General features: G+C 49.5%; 1 long non-coding RNA gene across 1 annotated transcript; it reads right to left on the bottom strand.

Annotated features, from left to right (window-relative positions):
* Nucleotides 1-772: 772 nt before the first annotated feature.
* On the bottom strand, nt 773-17,046 carry LOC115352201. The gene is made up of 3 exons (XR_003927021.1): nt 16,796-17,046; nt 3,575-3,714; nt 773-2,394 (listed from the first exon to the last, which is right to left on the bottom strand). It is a non-coding gene; the product is annotated as an uncharacterized LOC115352201 (long non-coding RNA).
* Nucleotides 17,047-17,282: the final 236 nt, after the last annotated feature.

Raw genomic sequence — 17,282 nt, 5'->3', positions numbered from 1 at the left:
GGGAGACAGGTTCAGCCGGTTTGGGAAGAAGCAGGTGCCTGCTGCTGTGCTGGAGGCTTTGGAAACTCCTCACCTCCTCCCTCCGCCTCCTTTTCCCATCCTAGCTCCCCAAAAAACCCCACCCGAAAGCTCCCCCCACCTTGCACGCCGATGCCCTTCCTCCACGGCCCGCCAGGCAACGAGGATGACTGTGGTGGCACCAGCCTCAGCATCCCATCCCTGGGGTCTCCACCTGCGAGGGCGCTCCAGCCATGCTGGGCCTGGTGCAACCCCGGTGCCAAGCATCGTCCCACAGCGGGGCGGACACACAGTTAACTTTATATTTCTTTATCCAGAAGATCTTGTGAAATGTCCTACCGCTCAGGAGAAAGGATAACCCACCCATCAGACCATGGGTCCTGAGGTGGCTGCTCTAAAATGGATTTCAGGGCTGCTGCTCCATCACGAAATGTGCATTAATTTTCACTTATAGTCAGAAAAATCCCCATCTCACATGGACCTCCTCAGGTTTACGACATCCTTAACTACTCATTTCTCCACATCCGAGCTGCTGGGATTAGGAGGTGATGCAACACGCGAGTATGTAGCTGTCACTCGGCAGCTTTAATTGGGTTTTTAAATGAAGTTTTCTGTTGTTCTGACATATTCCTCATAATTATGATCTCCTAAAATCAGATAATACATCTGGCGCTCTGTAACACAGGCCATGCCCTGGAGACCTTACAGAGCAGGAGGAACAAAGATCTATATAAGAAAACAACAAAAGCTGTTCTCAGGAGATACATATCTTATTTATTAGCTTGGATACTCTTCTGAGATCCTAATCAGACACAAACTGAGCAGAGGTTCATTTGCCAGTAGTGAGGATGGTTGTCTTCATTTTAATAAAAAGATTTTGAGTTTTAAATCTTTCTACCTAGAGCAGCTTGTAAAAAGATTGGAAATCCCTTTTCACTTGAAAAGGTAAAGCTAATACGGCAAAAAATAAATAAACTTCCAACTCTGCACCCGCACATCTGAGTCATCCCTTGATCCCCCACCCTACAAAGAGTTCTCCATGCCTTTCATCAACCGAGATGGATGAAAGTGTCCAGGGGATAGTTTCATACTGGTGAGCTCTTCCAGACTGGCTACACATGGACCACCTCCTCCAGCCCCTGTGGTGTCTCAGCCCACCTCCATGTTTATTTCCAAAGCTCAGAAGCTCCTGCAGTGCCAAGGCCGTCTTCAGGGACTGACCCAGGAATAGCGACCAAACTGATTTCTGGGTTTGTGTTCGCTGGTTCCTTGCTGGGTTTTCTAAAGAGGCGTCTTAAAGTTTTGAAAAGTCGCATGCTTGTTGTACACTGAGCAGCCAAGCTGCTTTCGGGAGGAGAGCGGAGCTATCTCAGCATCTTGAGCAGTTGAATTATAACCAAGCAGGTCCTTCGGTCTTGCTAGCAGCCTTCCTATTGCAGATGAGATAGTAACCCTATCCGAGTTTCGAAGATGATGCTGTCTTGCTGGTGTGCTCAGAAATGCAACAAGAAGACTCCTTGCTCTGAGGTTTCTTAAGACACAGAATACATTTCCACAAAAAAACCCCCTCATGAATACAGACATACCGTGTGCTAGCAGCAGGTCATCTCTTGGTGACCTCCTCTTAACAGAGCACATCTCCGCTGAGATGGCCACCCAAGCCAGCTCAAGCACAGCACTGCATGGTCAGTGTGGGGGATGAGGGGAAAATAGGTATCTGAGGCACTGGAATCTGCAGAGCTGTTGGGTTTTGGCTTTGTGCTGAAAGCCAAAACCCTCTGCGCTGTTGTTGGAAGGGGAGAGTAGAAGAAAGTTTCTTTTTCAGGCTGATCTCCAAAAGGAAAGAGTGAGAAGTCAGATTTTCAGAGGTGCCCCGCATCCACTGGTCTCCACAGGAGCTGGATCCGGTCAGCATCATGAGGGCTATCAAACCTTCTTGCCGGCCTGAAGGTCATCTGTTATTTCACTGTCTCCCACTGGGCACTGCCAGAGGCAGGAGCTTCAGTCCCCTTCCTTCTGGGGGACAAGGGCTGCACGGTCCCCATGGTGCTTTCTTCTCCTTCTCCTCTTGCTGTGGACTCCTTGAGACCTTGGGAATGCGCCTCCAGACCCCGCGAGCCTCAGGAAATTTGTCAGTCACCATTCTTCCCCGACGCAGCCATGACATTTCATGTGCCACTGAGAAATTACCCAGCGCATCCCTTGCCTGGCTCAGCACACAGAAGGACATGTTTCCCCCAGAAGACGAGCTTCCCTCTCAAATAAAGGCAAAATCCCAGCATTTCCAGGGGAGCCCTGGCACTGGGAGAGAAAAGTGGCTGGTACCATATGGCATGTTGACTTTCTCTTCCAGCAGACCCCCCCCTATATCAAGAGCTGTAATTCAAAGCCAGAAGTGAGGATGTACATATATCTATATATATATAAAAATATAAATAATATATATAATTGCACATGTATAAATATAGATTAAAATATATATTTTTTATGGGTATATATAATGTATATACAGGAGTACTGCCTCCTGTTGCTCCCCATATACTTGTAGCAGGGTTGGGAAGTGCCTATTGACCCTTTCAGCACTTTTAGGACTGGGAAAGTTTGGAGGGTGTGAAGCTTTTCCAGGTTTCTTTGGAAGGTTTTGAACCCACCATTGGTTTTCTGGCAAGGGTTTTATTATGCAACCATACACTGTTTTGCTAAGAGACAGAAGATGCTGCCTCGAGTGTAACAAAAGGGCTTGTCTGGAAGGATTTTCTCCTCTGTTTCTAGGACAACAAGAGACATGAGAAAGAAAAGATGTTGCAGCATCACAGGAAAGCCAAATCGGGGTTCAGCACCACAGGGCCACTGCAGCTGACTGCTAGCATACCACAGACCACAGCCTACCAGTCCCACCCGCAGCCCTGCTTGGGTTAGGGCTTGCAGGAAGGAGAGACCTTGGTCTGGTGGGAACACTAGGCGTTCTCCTTCAAGGGCAGGCCTTCTGGCCTCTGAAACTTGATGTATTTCCTGTCCTCCTGCTTTATTCAATGAAGTATTCATTCTCCTTCTGCAGCAAGCCTGCAAAAGTTGCTGAGCGCTTGTCTCCTGCGGCTGCAATAGGAATGGGGATGCTCAACAGCAACCTGCAGGATTGCAGCCCTAGACAATAAACTTTTGGGCTACATTGGTCTTCTTACGTATTTGGATTGCACCTTGTAGGCATACAGCACTTTCCCAAAAACACTAACAGCAGCTGCAATGTCTGTGTATGCCTATCTGCTTTCCAGACCTATGGTGGTGGGAGCTGTGAATGGAAATGACCTGCAAAGGGTCTCGTGAAAAGTGGTGCCTGGGAAGCTCACAGTGCAGATGAATGGGAGCCAAGGGGAAAGGCAGCATTGTAAAAATCTGTGATGGGGTCAGAGCCAGAAATCTCAGGTCCCTACATCCTCCAGAAACCCGCATTGCTTGCTCTTTGCTAGAATGGCTCTTGCAAAAGGTCCAAACCAGCAAAATCTGCCTTCAAAGTAGAAGTGAATAACTCAAAATGAGGAGCAGGGCTCTCGCTTACCCCTTTTGCAACAAAAAGTAGAAAAAAAATCAGATCGGAGCTCCTGCGTTCCCGTCCCGTGGCCCCAGGGGAGAGTACGGCTGGGTCATTACAGCTTCATTGCTGTTCCCCACTTCAACAGCGACTTGAGCCGTGCGACACTGGGAACAGAGGAGGAAGAAACAGCCAAAACATTGGTGGATGGAAGTGAAGAGAGAGAAAATGGGATGGGAGAAATAGAAAGGGGAAAGGGCAACAGTGCCGGGAGGAGAGAGGATGCCCAGGGCACATCCCACGAGCTTTTATTTCCCATCCAGGTGCTGGGTAGGATTCTCAAGATCTGCCTTTCGCGTAGGAAATAGCCCCATTAATTATGGCTGTTTAGTATGAGAATGCAACAGCTCTTTGCCACTCTGCTGCTGGGGGAGCCTGTGACCCTAGCCGCCCGGGTTTCCCAAGCATTTAGCAGCGTGGTCATGCTAATTTAGTTCGGGTTTTTCAAAGGCTTGCCGGGAAAAGTCCTCTCCTTCCCAGAGGCATTGAAAGTTTTGACCTCCTGACCCTCCCTTTTACTAGGAGGTTCAAAAGCAGCATTGCAGCTGTTAAAGTTTTTCTTCATGCCTCAGTGATTCTCTGATGGGGGACCAAGCTAGTGTTTATCTAGGCTTGACCTCTCTTCTTTGAGCCTGGAGATGTCTCTTTCTTGCATTGCTATAGGCAGGGCAATGCTGGAAACCTCCCTGCCTTGCCATTCACTCCCTCCCTGTGTGCAAATGCACCGGTACCCATTACTAATCCATCCCCCACCAGGAGATGGGGTTCCCGGCACTGATCCCATTTGTCCATCAAGCTGCAGATTCATTTACATTTAATCCACCGTGACTTGTCTATGAAACACGACTCTCCTCCTGCTCTGATGCTGGCATCTGTTTGGCTTCCAAAAGTCAACAGTTGGTTTCTGGAAAAAAAAAAAACCCAAACCCCTGCCAACAGGCTACCGCTGGCTTCACATGGACCTTTGGTCTCATCCTCCTCTCTGCTGCCAAGGCTCATTATTTTCACAGGACATCCTCCCCTTAATTTACATCTTTGTCACACACCATATCCGTGGTGCCAGACTCCCTCTTCCTCAAGGACCAAGAACCATCAAAGCACTTGAGCACAGGTTTAACTTCAAGCCTCTTGTTTCGGGATGGCACTACGCCCGTCACATCCCCAAGCTGAGAGGTTGGAGATGGATGGTCTTGTTCATTACTGTTGTATCCTGGATATTTACTCACAGCAGCCAGAATTCCAAGCCAGGACAGGGGTCGGTGCCTTCTGCTTTGCACGAGTCCCACCAGCTCATCCCGGTGCTGAAGTGTTAGGTTAGGATGCAAAGCGAGGTGTGAGGAGGCGGGAGAGGAAAAGTTTCTGAACTGCCAGTCCCTAGAGCTGTGGGATTAACCACATTCACACCAACAGATTAGGGTCATTAATGTAGTCATTAAAAAAGGGAGAGTCCTACTGTGAATAATGACGGGTGCTTCACACTGGCAGGTGCCTGGTCCTGGTGTTGGAGGCTTGAAGGTGGTGAGGTAGTGCTGAGCTCTGTGTTGCAGACATCTCCAAGGCAGGAGCAGCCCTCACCCATTTTATACTTTTCCTGTCACCTGAAAATGGTGGTAAGCACAGAAACGTGCATGGGTGAGGGTCTGAATTACCCCAGATTATGTCCCTGATGCCCATGCTGCAGAGTCCTCTGCAGAAAGGTGCTTGTGGTAGGAGCTGGGGTAGGGACATACTCACTGGGCTCCTGCATCCCTGCTCAGTTATTATCTCCTTAGGTGAGCTCAGCTTCCCTTGCTACAAAATGGGGATAATGTTTACTTTGCTTGCAGGGGTGTGGAGGAATAATTAATTAATGTTTATGAAGTGCTTTCAGATCCCCGAACAAGAGGGGTGAGATAAGCGGTGAGGATTCATGAGGTAGGTGCAAAGCATTATGATGGATTACTGCGATTCAAGGTAAATTATTGTTATTGCTGCCTAATAAGCAGATACAGTCATTAGCCTCGGACAATCTGATTTCTAACTCTGTTAGCTTCTTTTTTCCTCCTTCTTCCCAACAGGAGTGTGGTTTCACCCCCACTACGCACACCCAGTTGACTGTAATAACCTGATAAATCATGTGGGGCTGACCCATGTAGCCCATCTTCTGGTGGGAAGAAGAAGCGTGGGGCAGCCAGCCCTGGAGCTAGCGTGGATGAGACCTGCAGCAGGGCAGCCTCAACTTGCACCACTGCCACGAGCTTCTCACCTGCGATGGCATCTGGGGGAGGCAGACCACTCTTCCTTTGCAATGGGGAGCATCCCCAGAAGCTGACTCCTGTCTAGCTTCAACCAGCAAACTTGCTGTGTGAGCTTCTTCAAAGCTTTTTGCAGGTCAGGAGGTGCAAGCGCCTCGATGCGATCCCACTGCTCATGGTTATCATGCCTCAGATAGGCTGGGGAATATGCCCGTGTGCATGCCCCTAGCCCAGCCTTTGCTTAAAAAGACTTAAATCCCTGGTAAGACCTTGCACTGGTGGTGGGTTAGGAGAGCATGGGGGCAGTGACAGAGCAAACAGACATGCGGGAGCTCGGACCTGCTCTAAGCTGGGCTGAAAACAGCCTTTAGGCAGTTTGGCCATCTCTGCCTTGAAACCAAAGTGAACCTGACCTGTTTTAAACCAGTGTGAGTAATGTGAATCCTGGGCTGGCGTGAGCAGGTTTTTCCGGTTCTCACTGCTGCCTTTTCCCCTCCTTACCTGCCTGGGCTCCAAGTTTCGCACTGGGAGGGCGCCGGAGCCTGGGGAGGAGCATGGCTTCCACCCTTTGGGACACCTTTTCCTGCTCTCTACCCATGCTATTCCCACTGGTCGCAAATTGCTTTTCCAACACCGTGCCTCAGAAGCCACCCGCCAGCCTGTGCTCTCATAAACCCCCATGTTGCACACAGCCAGCCCCGCACCTCCAGCCTCACAGCCCTCTCCCACCACCAAAACCCGAGCTCCTCTCCCATGGCCTTGTTTGGCTGCAGTTGCTGGTGCCAGGCGTCAGAGCACAGCACAATCCTGCACCAGCTCTGTGCCTTGGTGGTACCCAAGTGAGGACCTCAGGCGGAAATGAGGAGGGTCCCAAGCCTGAATTGTTTTGGGTACTGACTTGGGCATCCAAGACCACCTCTAGACACAAGCCTGCAAAGGACAGACAAGTTCTCTAGTTTCTAATTGTCCTGTGTTATTTTTATACTCAAAATCATCTTCCCCCCCCCAGCTAGGAAGACCAGGGTTATGTATGAAGACCCCAGTTCAGCAAGATAGTTACACCTGGGCTGCAATCCGTCACTAAAGACTTAAACCCCTGCAGGATTTAAGCCTGGGTTTTGGTCCTGTTGAGTCAAAGCTCTTTGGTGAACAGGGATGAATGGAGGCCTAAAATCGCTCCAGGTTTGTGTGTGTTGGGGGTGGGGGGGGCATTGGCACATCCTCTCAGTTCATCTGTGCCTCCCTGGAAATCCCAGTCTGGTGGGAAAGCACCCAAGCAGCTGTCTCTTATATAAGTACAATGAAGATAACAATAGTTATCTTTAGTTACTTCAAGTCCTAAGTGGGTCCTATATGCATCTGAAACACAGAAAGAACAACACCTAAATAAAGAGGAGCAGAGTTTTGGTTTTTTTCCTCTTTGACAAAATTTTGCCATTTTTCTTTTAATTTTAAAGATAAGTTGTTATCATCTTTAAGGGACTAATCTCTTATTAGCTATTGATTTTGCATGAAGATATTATTTGTTAGGATACTGTATTTGCTCTCCATGTCCAGAGTGCTTGAGTAGGTTAGGTAACGTATCTCAGTCAACTGGAATTCACTTGGAAAGCCAAAGAGAAAATAGATTTTTATTACCTACTGTACTAAGAATAAATAGTACCGCATGCCTACAAAGTATCACCGTATTCTTAACCCAAGGTTTTCTAGTAACTACATAAATCATGCAGACAAAGTTCCTTTTCCATTTGTATGTTAGCAGCACCCCTGAAATAGAAATATCATCCAACAGATGCACATTCAGCATGTATCTTCCTTTCTATTGGACAGTCAGTAAATTGGCTTTCGCTTCCATAATGCTGAGCTCTTGGCAATTTTTGAGCGCAGTCGTACTCGGCACATGGCAGGCAGCTCTAATAACAGGCGATCTAAGCAAAAAGGAGAATTTAGGCTGCCCTTGCTCACCAAGATTTTCCACCTCTTAATAGTCAAGATTTGCCTTCAGGCTGTGGGTTAGTTAAAGGAGTCAGAGGCAACCCAGCACCGATGAGGCTCTCAAAGTGCTGCTCATGTCCCACACCTTGTGTGAGCTAGCATAGCCCCAAAACACACAAAACAACTCCGAGAAGGACATGCCATGGCAGATGTTGCCACCTCCAAAGGGCTCTCTGGCGGGTCCTGCTCTTCCTACCAAGCATCCCCCTTTTTCCCACCAGGCATGGGAAATATGCCTGGCTGGCATTCAGAGAAAGCAGAAAACAACTGAACAGCCAGAAACTTTAGACAGGATGAAGCTTGGAGCACGATGCCCTCAATGAGGGGGAGTTTTAGAAAACACCACCTTTGTGAAACCAGAGAAAGAAGACAATACAGAGCCTGGCATGGGCAATGAAATATGTATGTACCTAGGACCTCATCCAGCCCTCTCCAGCCACTCTACCTCTTGCCTTTGCATTCAGGGAGCCCTGGATTCCGTCCAAAAAAGATGCAGGGGAACAAATGTAGCCCTGGCAACCCCTCTGAGGGCAGGGAGGAACAAAGAGGACCCCCATCCCAAGCTGAATTTGTTTCCATTTTTAAACCTTATCTATACCCATCACCCCCATGCATAGAAAGAGGCTTCTCAGCTGTATAGATTTGCATTGCTATGGGAATTTGAAGTGATAAGACATTTGGCCTGCCTATTCAGAAGCAATTAGTGATTCAAAGCAGCCTGAGACATCTTAAAGGGGCCTAGTTTTCCAAGAGACAGGTGCTCTGAGCTGACTTCAGGGGAAAATTGAGATTTTTAGAAAAAAGCAGTCACTGGCTGCTTGCAAATATAGTTCCTTCAAGTCTTAGTAGGGAAAAAAAAAAATATTGCACAGAAAATTCCAGTTTAGCTGGTAAAATCTGTGAGGAGGTGGGGAGAAATGGCTTAATTTACAGTGTTGGTAGAAGTAATGCTTTATCTATCTATTGAACACACATAATGTACATGTTCCTTTTCCGGGTTAAGGATTTCCCCTCCACCACCACGAGCAATGCAGGCACAGCCCTCTCCCACCGGCGCTGCCATCCCAGCATCCCTGTCCCAACACAACATCAGCCCCGAGCCAGAATTTCTCACCCAGCTCTCCTACCAAAGGAGGAGGTATTTTTTTGAACATTGCTGCTCTTAGACTTTTAAATCTACCTAGGCAAAAGGGCAGCCTGCTAGCCTTTAGTTCAAATGCAGGGACACCAGCACATCCTTGCTGCCACTGTTGCAAGGCAAACCCATGGAATGAATGAGACCTGCACCACAGCCCATGCTGTTACAGTCTCTGGCAGGATGAAAAGCCCTGGAAAAGCAGCCCAGGGACGACTAGCTCTCAGCGTCCCTGGGGAAAGGCAGGAAAATCCATGCCAAGGGAGAGCTTGCCCATGAAGAGACATCGGGGCAGGGCAAGCTGGTATACAAACATCCAACACAGAGGAGAAAGCGTCCACCCTCTCCCTGAAGGAGTTGTCCTGTGGTGTCCTTCTCATGCAGCTCCTTTTCTCCCTCCATAACCAGGAGACATAAATAGGTGCCTGCAACAGGCGACTGAGAGAAGTGAAGCTTTTGCTTGATGCTATGGAGGCTCCAGCTCCTCCCTATCCCCATGCCACTGAGTTATGCTGACACAACCGCTGAATTGCTGGATCCAGGAGAAAAAAGGGAGGAGGAGGAGATCTCTAACTTCCATCCGGAGGCGTCTTCTCCTCCCCACTGTACTGTGTACAGCACCTGGGCTCCCTGCAAAAGCATCCCAGTCAGCCAAAGTCGTTTCCACTACACGTGCCACGTTGCTCGGGGGCTGCTGCTGGGGCTTTGCCAGGCAGAAAACAGCAGGAGAAGACTGTAGGAAAGGGTAGGGCTGAGTTGAAAAAAGAGGATTTTTTTTTCAAGAGAGTGCTGGAAAGCTAACAGGGCAGAAGGCCACAGCTGGCTGGGGATGCATTTTAAACAGCTTTTTAATCTGAGAGCAGATATATCCATCACCGTCTCTAACATCTGTCTGGCAAGTGGGATGGGTTGGGGCAATAATCTCTCAGGCTGTTACAATGCAGACCAGGAGAGAAAATAGGCAGCAGATAGATTTGGCACCCCTCAGGGGTTTCCAAGGTGAAGCATCGGTTGCAAATGGGTGCTGCTTGGCCCCAGCGAGCAATGGAGGAACACCCAGGTGGTGCAGATATCCCACTCTCCCCATAGTTTTGCGGGAATCAAATGCTCAGCAGGGAAAAAATACCCTCTACTACATGCAGCTCTGCAAGGCTTAAAGAGCATCTTGGGCTGCTCAGCTCCAGAGCTGGTTTTGTGTGATTTAGTACAAGTCTCCAGCTGAGATCAGGGCCTGCAACATGCAGTCGCACACATATGAGGACATCTCCTACCCCAGAGGTTTTCAGGCTGGAGAAGACTATTAAAATGAGAGACATCTTCCTATTTCCCAAATGGAGAACCAAATTCTCAGAGCTAGCTTAAAAGCAAAATGAACAGCATGCAGATATCAAGGCTCTGGGGAGACCTTAGGGCAGCCTTCCAGTACCTAAAGGGGGCCTACAAGAAAACCAGAAAGGGACTTTTTACAAGGGCATGTAGTGATAGGACAAGGGGTAATGGCTTTGAACTGAAAGAGGGTAGATTTACATTAGATGTAAGGAAGAAATTCTTCACTGTGAGGGTGTGAGGCACTGGAACAGGTTGCCCAGAGAGGTTGTGGATGCCCCATCCCTGGAAGTGTTCAAGGCCAGGCTGGATGGGGCTTTGAGCAATCTGGTCTAGTGGAAGGTGTCCCTGCCCATGGCAGGGGGGTTGGAACTAGATGATCTTTAAGGTGCTTTCCAACCCAAACCATTCTATGATTCTATGATCAACCTGCATTTTTAGGTACTTATATGTCTTCACACAACTGGTCTGGGCTGATTTGTGCCCAAGATGCAAAGCATCAAAGGCAGAGGCACGAATCACAACTGCTTTCCCTGGTCCCAGGCTGCTAAACCTGCACTTCCCTGCCTGTGCAGAAAACTGCTGTCGTACTCGGCCAAAACAAGGGGCCAGACCTGCAAACCTATCCCGCGTGCTCTTCAGGGGGTGCTATGCCTGCAAGAATGACTTAGATTTAGGGCAAGGTCATAAGCACGTGTGAAATGCAAGACGCGACAGTGAGGAAAGAGCCACAGGCATTGTGGAAGAGGACCAAGACACCTGGCTGGGGCTGATCTCAGAAGATCCATCAGCCCTCACATCATCTGCCATGTTTCTTGTCACCCCAACAGTAGCTGATTATGCGGATATCTCACTTTTCTTAGCACATATACACGCACGATTAGGTTTTAACTCCCGCTGTTGTGAAGACACGTTAGAAGTGTGACCCAGAAATGCTGCAAAGGGTGACCCAGAAATGCTGCAAAGGTTCAGAAAGCAAAGCATACCCACAATTTACTTCTTCAATCTTACACTTCTAGGCTGTGCTGCTTTTTGAGTTGACAAACTAGCGTGGGACCAACAGAGTACTAAAAGGCCAGAGGCTCCCCCCTGCTAAATCAGGTGTCAGAGAGGATAAATGGAGTCTAACAGCAGCTGCAGGAAGGACTTCCCTAGGTTCTGTGGAACCCTCAGGACCACATTGCAATCACTTGGAAAAACTCACCAGACAAGAAGCAAGAGGAGATAGAGCAGGACCCTTAGGTCTGGAGGTGGTCCAGGAGACCATCTCCAGCCCACTGCTGGCACCCACCGCTCACCCCCTTCCTCCCAAAGGAAATTTCTGGCCACTCCGGTTCACTCATGTGACAAGTTTTTCCTCCCCTACCTCTGCTCAGGTGTGACTATATCAGCCATTTTTCAGCCAAGAGGATGCTTCACACTGAAGGGATCTGGAAACAAGCCTTGTAATTAGGAGGTGGGTGCCACCCACCAGTTAACCCCTCCTTCTTCCTCATCTAGCCTGGGAGATGTATAGCCAGTTTGTTTATATTGCCTGTACAACTTATCATTTGTGCATATTGCTTTCCATCTTCAAAGCACTTCAGCAGGCGTTTGGCAAGCTTCTCCCCAACCCTCATGTGACAAAAGTTTTGGAAAGGGGATGGGAGTGGGGCAAAGGAAAGCTAAATAATTTGCCCCAGGACAAAAAGAGTCGGCAGTAGAGCCAGGATCAACACTCAGCAGCTCCTGCCTTTGAATCCCGTGCTCTGATCTTTGCCTGTGCCTCACTACCTTCAGGTTCAAAAACGGTGTTGTGAAGCCTGGTGCTCATCTTCGTATCAGAGAGCAGATTTCAAGGGATTTGCTTCAGCTCAGAGCTCCTGTGGTCACTGCCACTGGACCGAGTGGTCCTGGACCAATGATTAAACTAAATAATTTCAAACATCTGGCAGTGGTTGGTAAAACCACAATCAACATGTGGCTCCCTTAACAGCACCACGGGAAAGAATCTATCCATGACCTCTCATCCCAGCTGGTATTTTGGACTGGTTAAAGCAGGCAGTCGTGGCCCGACAGCCTGTGCTGCCCCCTCCATCACGTCAGCTCTACTCTTGGTACAGAGAACTGCATCAAGGACTGGTCCAGTGGTAGAAAAACCCCAGGGGAGAAAACAGTTATTTTTTTGTGCCAGATTCGGTGCCTCTGCATAAGGCAGTCAGGGAAATGCTCATGCCAGCAAAAGAGAAGGTGGAGGATTGAATGCTTGGATCAGGCTGGGGGATGAGAACAGCTTAAGCCACTTTTCCCATTGCTAACCATAGCAGTAGAGCAGCTCCAGGCATGGCAATGGAGCTACAGCAACCTGGACCAGCACTGTTTTTTATATCAGCCTGTACCTGGAAATATCTGATCTGGTTGCCCAAAATTGATAACCCTGCCACAGCTTTACTGTCAGCACTCCTGACTTGTTACACCCCTTAAATCATTGTTAGGCCAGGAGCAGCCCCCCTCCTGGGTGGTCCTGGGCCCATAAACTACTTATTTTCTCCCCATCACTGGAACAATGTTGTACTGAAGATTGTTTTGCTGGTTTTGCTGCAATTTTTCGCTCTTACTACAGAGGGAGAGGAAAGCTCATTAAAATGGAGAGAAGAGACACACTCCCTGTCTTTGTCTCTTAATCACAAGGCAAAATGAAAAGGCTTTAGCAGATAATGAGCCACTCAACCAGAGTGTTCCCAGTACCAGACCCACCTGACGAGCTGCTCCCTTGGGTGAGGTGAGAGCAACGCTATCAGCCCCTTGGCTCTGCTGGGAGAGCCCCTACCTAAACCTGCCATTTGCTCTCTTTCTGGCAGTGTGTGTCAAGGCTCTGCCCCACCGCTTTGCTTCCATACTCCCAGCCATAAAATAGAAGTAATGCATACAGCGCCTTTCCCAAAGCCCTCCAAGACCTGCTGAGGAAGACTCCAGAAGCATTAGGGGACTCTAGTGTCATCATTGCTTTGGGGATTACTCCTTTCCAGGGTAGGAGAGGGTGGCATTATAGGAATCGAGTCTCCAGCCCTCTCCTCCATGAGCAGGGAGGGCAAAGCAATTTTGGCTTCTCCACTGATGGCTACGCAGGGTGAAAAAACACAAAGTGCCAAGGCTGGACACTGCAGGCGCTAGGGTGATGCAGAGCTGGAGACAGACCCAGATGTTAGGGCTAGGTGAGGACGACCAGCTCCGCATACGCTCAGGCTGAGTAATCCTGAGGAGCCCAAACACGTGTGGAGATGGCTGGGACTTGGGAAATCTTGCCCAAGGGCCAATGGGGCTCTAGCAAGTGACCGTGCGAATTCCTGCAGATCCCACATTCATTAAAAGTAAAATTGATGTCTCCCTTTAATAACCTCGTTAATGATGTCTGCTTTCCTAGGAACCAGGATTGCTTGGGGCTCGTGTCTATGGAAGAGATCTGAGCTAATGCTGAAGCCTTCTGGTGAGTGAGCTTTGCCAGGGCCCCTCTGCTACGAGGACTCCCTGATGTCTATGCCGGACCTTCACAGGGGCAGTGAGTGAGTCTGTCTTTCTCTTTCTTCCCCTCAAGACCCATTTTTGGGACACTTGTAGGGGTCCCAAAGCAGAGCATCTCTACTTCTCAACAGTGTTTAAAGGGTATGAAGAGAAGGAAGGGGCACGGACTGACAGGCGCTCAAGTCTTACCATGAGTGTCTTCTTTAAGAAAGCAAGAGGAAAGAAAACAGATCAAGCATTATTTTTCTTGGTAGGGAGAAGGGATAATTTCCTGGTCGTGATTCAGCACTGTCATATGGAGTCAATGACTGTCCTTTATACACCTCACAGCTTTGCCTTTAAAACACTGCTCATGACAACACACCTCTCCAGGTAAGGTGCAATTACCTGGGAGTTCACTAGCTCATTGCTAGCAATTACCCAACTGCCTTGTGTCCCATCAACCCACCCTAATCACTACATCGGCACTACAGCCCTAAAACTGGTAGCTCCTACAGTCAACAGTAAATACCATCATTAAACATCTGGGAGTGAATTTACTACCAGCCACAGAGTGATTACTTGCTGGGGTCATTGCAAACATGCAAACTGAGCAGAAGGATTGTTATAAAATATGATCCCACTCAAATAAAAGCAGATGCTATTAGAGAGCAACAGGCAGTGTTTATTCCATAAAACACCAGGAAAGACAAGTTATTTAATGACTATCTGGGAAAGTCCTGCTTCTCTGAGGCTAGAGCTCTCAGGTCATAAACTGCCTCAACAACAGAACTGTTGGGGAGATACAGAGAGCTGAATTTATTCCTGTTTATGGCCTGCAAGGTGTGGGTATGTTTTCCTCTCTCTTGGGTTTCAGACTGACATTACTGTTCATGGGTTTAATAAAGCCTGAAGAATGTAGTTGGCTTAACCATTCAGAAAAACAAGGCTCATTTGAACTAACTGGAGCAGGGAGAGCTGTTGGTCGAAGTAGGAGCAGCATCGCCCAGTCCCAAGTTGTTGAACTTTAAAAATTGGCTCTAAAACCATGATTGTTGAATAAGTAATTAAAATACTCAATTCATTTCATCCACCTTTAGGATTCTGAATTTCCAGGTTCATCTAGGTCAAACCTCCTCTAATTACATGAGACAGAAGTTTTTCTTTAACTTTTATTTAGATACAAAAAGCATCATTGATCTCACAGATCCAGCAACTGGGTCTTCTAGGCAAAGCCTATACTGCTGTAAGGCTCCCTCTAAAACTGTAAACTTTGGCAACACTGCATGATGCAAGATTTTATTTTTTTTTTAACTGACAACTTGTGCTACATATTCCCATTTAAACAGTGAAAAATTATCTATGTAACAGGCATGACCCTTTCCCTCCCTCTAATCCCCCCACAGCCCGGGGATGGGCTGGCTATGCTAATCTTACACCTCCAGGTCATCAGTGCAAATCCAGGTCAGCAATAACCAGAAGTTTGCTTCCCATCATGAGGCTGCTTGGTGATTGCACCATTGGTTTGGGGACTTCTTTGGCAGAGGAGCCCTTGTCATGTCCTGCTCCCAAAGTCCCTGTGTATGGAGAATGGTCCGGGATGGCTCCTATGCTCCATCACCCCACTCCAGGGACAGATTCAGCTGTGATCTGCCTGGGGAGTTGGAGGGAAACAGCTGTATGGCTGCAGTCACTTTGCCAAAGCATGTGCCCTGTGCCAGGTGTGCTCCCGAGGGATCTCTGGACAAAGACTCCAAATGCTGTTTCGGGGATGGGGCAAATCAAATATGCCCCCTCAGCCCAAGGATCCCCCTCCTGCTCCGGCTCTGCTTGACACGCTGTCAGCAAAACCCTCTCTGCTCATTTTGCGATGGCCCTTTGCTTTTCCCTGCCACCAGAATGCTGAGGAACTGCTCTTCTGCTACAAGCATGATGCTAGGAGGGATCTCCAAGTCTCCCCGTGCCTTCGGGTGTACGGGAAAGGCTTGTTCAGGCAGCCACCAGCCCTGTGCCCTGATAAATAACACAAGCCGTGAGCCAAAAGGTCTTAGCATTGCCAGCCCACTCTGTCCCCCAATTACGGCACCAAGACTTTTCTGAGTTGTGGTGCTGCTTTTCAATGCATCCCACTGAATCCGTGCAGGACGCCAGCCCTTCTGCAAGCTTGCGACCTGCCACCGAGCCAGGAGGCTCCTCTGGGATGGATGTTACCCTGTGGAGGGGGTTTCTCATCTTGGACAGTTCAGACCTGCCCCATCATTAACGCCTGGCACAGGGTTTCACACGTGTGGCTCTGCTGGTTTTGATGGGTGCAAAAATGCACTGTGCTGAGCGTTGCCTCCCTGTGCAGGCAAGTGTCCTCCCCCTGCCAGCTCCTTGCATCTCTGCTCCTATCTCCCAAGTGGATGAAAAAGCCCTTTCTTTACAGCGTGCCCCCCCCCAATGCCCCTTGCTTCCCTGCACGCAGCTGAGCCCCGGGGGGCCCTTCCTTCCTCACCCCCCTGGCTCCAGGGGGACGGGCGTGCAGGTGGGTCACGCTGAGGCAAAAGCAGAGCAGCTCCCTATCAGCAGGAAAAGCACTTTCATTTCAATTTAAAGCCACCTTCTTCTAGCACAGCTTCTAGCCCTGGGTGCCCTGCAGAGCTTTTGTGAGTTTGATTAGCGAGGTGAACCCAAACCTACCCTAAATCACCTGCTCCGTCCTCTTGGGGCAAGAGAGCTGACCACACAACTGTCTGAAGGCCCCTTCACTCCCCTCTGCCCACACAACTTCTCCCCAAGCAGCCCTCCCACAAGCCCCACTGAACAGTCACTTTCAAGAACCCCAAAACCCCAGTGATTTCCCCTGCTGTCCTCCCACTTAAAACAAGCTCCTCTGCTGCTGTGTCTGTGCAGGTGCTGGCTGAGCGCCCTGAAAAGTCAACACCAGCGGCGAACACCCAACACCCGCGCTGGGCAGAACTCATCCCAGCCCCAGAGTCCAGGCTGGGCTACGGGCCGGGACCGCGCATTGGGTACCTGGAGGAAGGGCCGGTGACCCGCACGCCGCTCCTTGCTCTGCGGTGCCCGCCTTTTCCCAGCGCCCGCCGCGCTCCCGGAGAGGAGCGGGGATGGGAAAGTCTGGCTCCTCTGCTTCTCGTTGCCAGGACACCTTGGCGTTCAAACCTGAGCTGGGACCAATCAGCCCCAGGGCTGGGGAGCACCAGCCCCACGTCATCCGCTGCTGGCATTTATTTAAGCAAAAAAGCGTGACAGCGGTCACACAGCCCATGGGGAGCTGCCTTTGTGCGGGTGGGCTCTGCCCCCACCCCTGCCGCTTACTGGAAGCCTCTTCTGTTGGGCTGCGGAAAACAAAAGAGCCGTGGAGAAGGGAAGGGAAGGGAAAAGAGCTCTTCCCTCTGACTGCAAAAACCGAGTTTGAAAGCCTGGGCTGTTCTGCATGTCCTCTCCACCTCCTGGCTCCAGCCCAGACCCCGGTGGTCACCTCACCGGGGAGAGCCAGCGC

This window comes from Aquila chrysaetos, chromosome 16 (assembly GCF_900496995.4).
Source record: "Aquila chrysaetos chrysaetos chromosome 16, bAquChr1.4, whole genome shotgun sequence".
In the NCBI taxonomy this organism is placed as follows: Eukaryota; Metazoa; Chordata; class Aves; order Accipitriformes; family Accipitridae; genus Aquila; species Aquila chrysaetos.
The sequence above is the reverse complement of the archived record's forward strand: the minus strand, read 5'-3'. Positions and strand labels throughout refer to the sequence as shown.